Below are 6,386 nucleotides of genomic sequence, written 5' to 3'. Positions count from 1 at the left end.
TTCAAGACACTCTTAGGTACTGGGTGTGCTTGTGTGTTTTGATGGTATGTTCAAGACACTCTTAGGTGTGCTTGTGTGTTTTGATGGTATGTTCAAGACACTCTTAGGTACTGGGTGTGCTTGTGTGTTTTGATGGTATGTTCAAGACACTCTTAGGTACTGGGTGTGCTTGTGTGTTTTGATGGTATGTTCAAGACACTCTTAGGTACTAGGTGTGCTTGTGTGTTTTGATGGCATGTTCAAGACACTCTTAGGTACTGGGTGTGCTTGTGTGTTTTGATGGCATGTTCAAGACACTCTTAGGTACTAGTTGTGCTTGTGTGTTTTGATGGTATGTTCAAGACACTCTTAGGTACTAGGTGTGCTTGTGTGTTTTGATGGTATGTTCAAGACACTCTTAGGTACTGGGTGTGCTTGTGTGTTTTGATGGTATGTTCAAGACACTCTTAGGTACTAGGTGTGCTTGTGTGTTTTGATGGTATGTTCAAGACACTCTTAGGTACTAGGTGTGCTTGTGTGTTTTGATGGTATGTTCAAGACACTCTTAGGTACTGGGTGTGCTTGTGTGTTTTGATGGTATGTTCAAGACACTCTTAGGTACTGGGTGTGCTTGTGTGTTTTGATGGTATGTTCAAGACACTCTTAGGTACTGGGTGTGCTTGTGTGTTTTGATGGTATGTTCAAGACACTCTTAGGTACTAGGTGTGCTTGTGTGTTTTGATGGTATGTTCAAGACACTCTTAGGTACTGGGTGTGCTTGTGTGTTTTGATGGTATGTTCAAGACACTCTTAGGTACTTGGTGTGCTTGTGTGTTTTGATGGTATGTTCAAGACACTCTTAGGTACTGGGTGTGCTTGTGTGTTTTGATGGTATGTTCAAGACACTCTTAGGTACTAGGTGTGCTTGTGTGTTTTGATGGTATGTTCAAGACACTCTTAGGTACTGGGTGTGCTTGTGTGTTTTGATGGTATGTTCAAGACACTCTTAGGTACTGGGTGTGCTTGTGTGTTTTGATGGTATGTTCAAGACACTCTTAGGTACTAGGTGTGCTTGTGTGTTTTGATGGTATGTTCAAGACACTCTTAGGTACTAGGTGTGCTTGTGTGTTTTGATGGCATGTTCAAGACACTCTTAGGTACTGGGTGTGCTTGTGTGTTTTGATGGTATGTTCAAGACACTCTTAGGTACTAGGTGTGCTTGTGTGTTTTGATGGCATGTTCAAGACACTCTTAGGTACTAGGTGTGCTTGTGTGTTTTGATGGTATGTTCAAGACACTCTTAGGTACTAGTGTGCTTGTGTGTTTTGTGTGCATGTACAAGATGGAGAAGAAGATTGCTGCCATTAGACAAATTCCGGACATGTACATTATTTCCTGATCTTTTATATAATTTTTGTGTGTGTGGTGTATGTTCGTTGCTTTTGGTGGTTGTAACGACAAGGGTGAATGTATTTGGCCACGACGAATATTTTAGATAGTAACTTTTTAGCCTAAACGTTTTGACAAAGGCTTAAATGAAATTGACTGGGGATCTTTTTCGCAACTTGTGGTTTCAGTGTGATGGTTTTCAGTGTGTAGATATGTTGTCATTTTGCACCCTATGTTTTGGCAAGCGTTGTGCACAGTTTATATTTTTTTGGATATAGTGTGTCTTCCCATTGATGCACCGTACGATTGTCTTTGTGGTTTTGCCATACGTTTTTGTCTTTAAGAATTCTTTTAGTGGTAAAGAATTGTTTGTTTAATTTTTTTTTTTTGGCTTGTAATATTTGGTCGTTGATTATACTTGGTAAACGTCGGGACGTCGTTGCATGTCCCGGGGGGGGGGGGGGGGGGGTGTATGTAAGACGATGACTGTCCTTGACATTGTTGCGCGCTTGTTGGATTGTTTTGCGCATTGTTGCGCACTAATAAGATGTGTGCATGTATGATCACGTGATCACGTGAGACCGCGAGACTTGTGAAAGATCTCGGCAGTCGAGCGGAAACCTTTGCAAAGTAAAGAACAAGAAACGATTTCGCTTGCTCGACTCACTTTTATTGCGTTTGACTGAAGAGCATTCACCAACCAACAACCACCAGAACAAATAGAAGAACAACACCACACAAACTAGTCTCAAGAAGTTATGGAACGTGGATACCCACTCAAAAGAACCAGTAACACTTTTTTCTGAAAAAGAGCGATGTTGCTGCAAGCCTATACTTGACATCCAGCCAGACAACTTCTTTCTCCACCAGTGGGAATGCAATTCCTAATGAGTCGAACTCTCATTTGAAGCAAGTAAAACTGACACAGTTTGTAGAAAATTAAAAAAATAAAAATGTCAGATCCACTTGTGCTCGTTATGGTACATGGTGCTAAAATTCCTCCTGAGGAAATATTTGACATGCAGTCGTGTACAAATCGAGTTGAAGGTCATTTATCGCCTAACATGGATAAGTACATTAACAAATTGTTGTCAGTGCACATAATTGAACAATTAGAACATCGAGAAGGTGACGTTGATTGAGTGATTGAGTGATTTTGATTTGTTGCTTGTTTGATTGTTGTGTGTGTTTTAGTTGGGAATTGTTGTTTATATTTTTTGGACTCGTTTGGCAATCAGAAATTATTTGTTGTCATCAAATAATGTATTGTTCTCAAGATTTTGTCCTATGATTGATCTTGGTGACCATACATGTGATCCTTTGTGAGTCTTCGAAATCCGGCTTCTGGTCGAGTAGCCCCCCCCCCCCCCCCCCCCCCAATGACCTGGTTTCTTTCTTTCCTTTGATTCATGGTCACTGTTTTCCTGACAACAAGTACAACACATCGTCACGCTCATAAGAAAAATACCTATCTCAGTGGTATGCATTTCTGTAGTGAAACTACAGGGGTAGCTACTGGAAGGGAATCTATCATGCGTTAGAGAGTACAAACTCTCAGATGGTCGGAAACCATTGCCTACGACCAAACGCTTCGTGTCGTCGAATTGTCCCTAAAAGAAATGTGGAAACCCCCCCTTCAAAATGATGTGATCCGCCCCTGCACACACACACAAACACACACGCGAACACACCAGACCTGGGAACCATACGATTTCGCCGTATTCTGCACGCCTTTTTGTCTAAAATACGATCAGTACGGTTGGTTAAAAATAAATACGACGAGAAAAATTATTTACTGGGGCACTGTCTATTTAATGATTTTAAACATAGCTTGATGACTCGGCATTTGATCAATGATTTCAGCTTTTGTCACTAAACATTGAAAGAAGTATTTGTTTTAAATGTATTGGTAAACTTCATTAACAATGCAACGGACGCGTACGAAGCGTGTTTGAATCATGGATGTTCAAATGTTGTGTGGAGTACACTCTTTTTTTTTTTTAAATGCGCCAAGTTTGTTTCAGAATATTCCAAGTACAGACACACACACACACACACACACACACACACACACACACACACACACATACACACATTATGCTATATACGCAGTATAGTTTGGTCTTACGAACAATCCAACATTATTTATACACACGAGAAAGAGAGCTTGCTGGCGTATGTTTGTGCATGGGTAAGTCTGTATTTTGATCACGGACTACTCAAAGGTTGCACTTGCATAAACCCTTACAGAACACAAAGAATTAAGATACATCTATACCCTCCCAAAGCTCGACAGTTATTAACACTTAATCAAAAAGTAAAAAGCAATGTTTACTTACAAAGAAGTCAAACGTATAGGTTAAATCTTCACACGCACTCAGTGACAAGGGACATAACTCTTGACATAGTCGTCTTACAAGGGACAACAAGGTGACCAAGTACTTGAGCAATGGCCACAGTTATATTAAACCCAATCCACACAGTATCGGAAGCCCTTATTTCTATGTAATCATGCAGCCGCTGAAAGGCGTGTTTGAGTAAACTCTTGTTAGCTTCTCTCGTCACCGGCATAGTGTCAACACATGTGAAGAATTCGTCAAAAGGAGAAATCGTCATGGAACGACTTCGCCCCAATCTGGTTGCGAGTTATTGTTCCTTTAATCCCGAGACCAATGATTTGAGGAGTTACGATTATGGTGACGCTGGAAGGTGATGATTGTGGTAACACGTAGGCACACGCACACACGCACACACACACACACACACACTCACACACACACACACACACACACACACACACACACACCTTGTGGACCTGATTTTTTCAGATGTGTGGGGAAAGGGGGGTCTTAAAAGGGGGAGGGGGGGTCACTGTAGTCGCATCGGATGAAATACGATGAATGTGATGTCATTTTTCTTCTAATGAAACTTCTCTCAGACATTCGGCAGCTTCGCATTTCGTGCATGTCATGATTCCCTGTCACCTGTAATTTAATACGCGAGTCTAGTGAGGAGAACCGTCGCGATATAACCTTCGTGGTTGAAAACGACGTTGGACACCAAATAAAGAAAGAAAGAAAGAAAGTGAGGAGAAAGTGTTTCTATGACACCATCAACAAAGGTCGTGTTCATATCTAATTGCCAAAAATGCTTGATATCTTTGCGTATACAAAGACTACAGCTTGAAATGTTATTGCTCAGTCTGTTGAACACTTAACTGTTCAGAATGCTTGACATTTAGGGGATAGAACGCATTCTGGGTATTATATTGTATATAGCGTGGTGGATATTTCATTGTATCGCACGTTGACACAATCGCTTTTCTCTCTTCAAAGGCCGGACTTTATGAGGTAAGACATTGATCAAGCACTTGAGTCCATTCCCCCACGTCTAGATTGGGCGAGAGTGCATGAGAAGAGAGTGGATATCTCTGTACTTGACTGGCTTGTTAGTAACGATTTCGTATTGGAATTGAGAAAAAGAATTAAAAGAGTGTGTGTGTGTGTGTGTGTGTGTGTGTGTGTGTGTGTGTGTGTGTGTGTGTGTGTGTGTGTGTGTGTGTGTTTGTGTGTGTGAAAGCGTGCGTGCGAGCGTGCATGCGTGTGTGTGTGTGTGTGTGTGTGTGTGTGTGTGTGTGTGTGTGTGTGTGTGTGTGTGTGTGTGTGCTTTGGAAGGGGGTGGGGGGGGGGTGGGTGGTGGTGGGTTAACTTGAACTTTATACTCATATTTTCTGCGAAGAGCAGGCATGCAAAACTGAAGCAGAGATATTGAAGCTTTTTTTCGATCACTGTATTAGAATACAAGCTCAAACAATAGAAAAACTTTACCACACGTGAAAATGCTCAGTAAAAATGTCTGATGTCAGTAAACATGTCTGATGTCAGTAAACATGCCTGATGTCAGTAAACATGCCTGATGTCAGTAAACATGCCTGATGTCAGTAAACATGTCTGATGTGTGTCGTTTTGTTGTCTTTTTCTTTTTCCTTATCTTAGAAATAAGTCAAGACACAAAACCAACGCAGAGATTGTTTCACGCAACATCAAAAACACACATTATTATGGAACCTTAATCTACATGTGCAGTGCCATTTTCGTTTCATTTTCTCATTTTCGTCACTCTATTTGCCAATCGTTTGTCAATTCGAGTTGCTTCCCATTAGTAGCAAGCTAGCAGCAACTAGAGTCAAGCGTGTTTAGGTGCACTTTTGGCAGAATAACCGGGGTCTTGTACGTACCACAGCGGTGACATGGGGATGGGATTTGAATATCGTATCTGGGCCTGCTCTGACATAAAGTTGACCCGTGTTGAAACCCGTGACCTCCAGACGACAAGACTTAGTTCAGTGCTCTGCTATTAACTGAGCTACCGGGGCCGAGAGAACGCCCAACTAAAGCCGATGAACACTTTACGTGCATAGTTAGCTCTCGCTAGTTGAGCATCACGTTCATTGAGCGTAGAAATCAAACCATAATATCGATATCAAAGTGATTACGACAAAACCAGCTGAACGCTCTTTATTTCAACGCTCTCGGCAGGTCCTGGTGAGTATGGAGAGTATGCGGCGTAAAAATCAAGCCGTGATATCGATATCAGAGTGTTTAAGACAAAACCACACAAACACTCCTTCTTCATAAGCTCTCGCTAGTTGACTATGGAGTTTGTGAGGCATAGGATTCAAGCCGTGATATCGATATCAGAGTGTTTAAGACAAAACCACACAAACACTCCTTCTTCATTAGCTCTCGCTAGTTGACTATGGAGTTTCTGAGGCATAGGATTCAAGCCGTGATATCGATATCAGAGTGTTAGAATAAAACGCGCACGTGGTTCCAAGCCACGCTGAATGCCAAGGGTTACCGAGTTATTCCTGCCTGAGGAAATCACAATTGTGTCGCAAACAACGAGCATTGTGGGCGTAAAAAGTAAGGTATGTCACGTGTGTATTTTCTTTTTTACATTTAGTCAAGTTTTGTTTTCCTCTCTTCTTTTTTCTGTCAGTTTATTGTGGGGAGGTT

Source organism: Littorina saxatilis, linkage group LG11 (assembly GCF_037325665.1).
Source record: "Littorina saxatilis isolate snail1 linkage group LG11, US_GU_Lsax_2.0, whole genome shotgun sequence".
NCBI lineage: Eukaryota > Metazoa > Mollusca > Gastropoda > Littorinimorpha > Littorinidae > Littorina > Littorina saxatilis.
Note: the sequence above shows the minus strand (reverse complement) of the source record.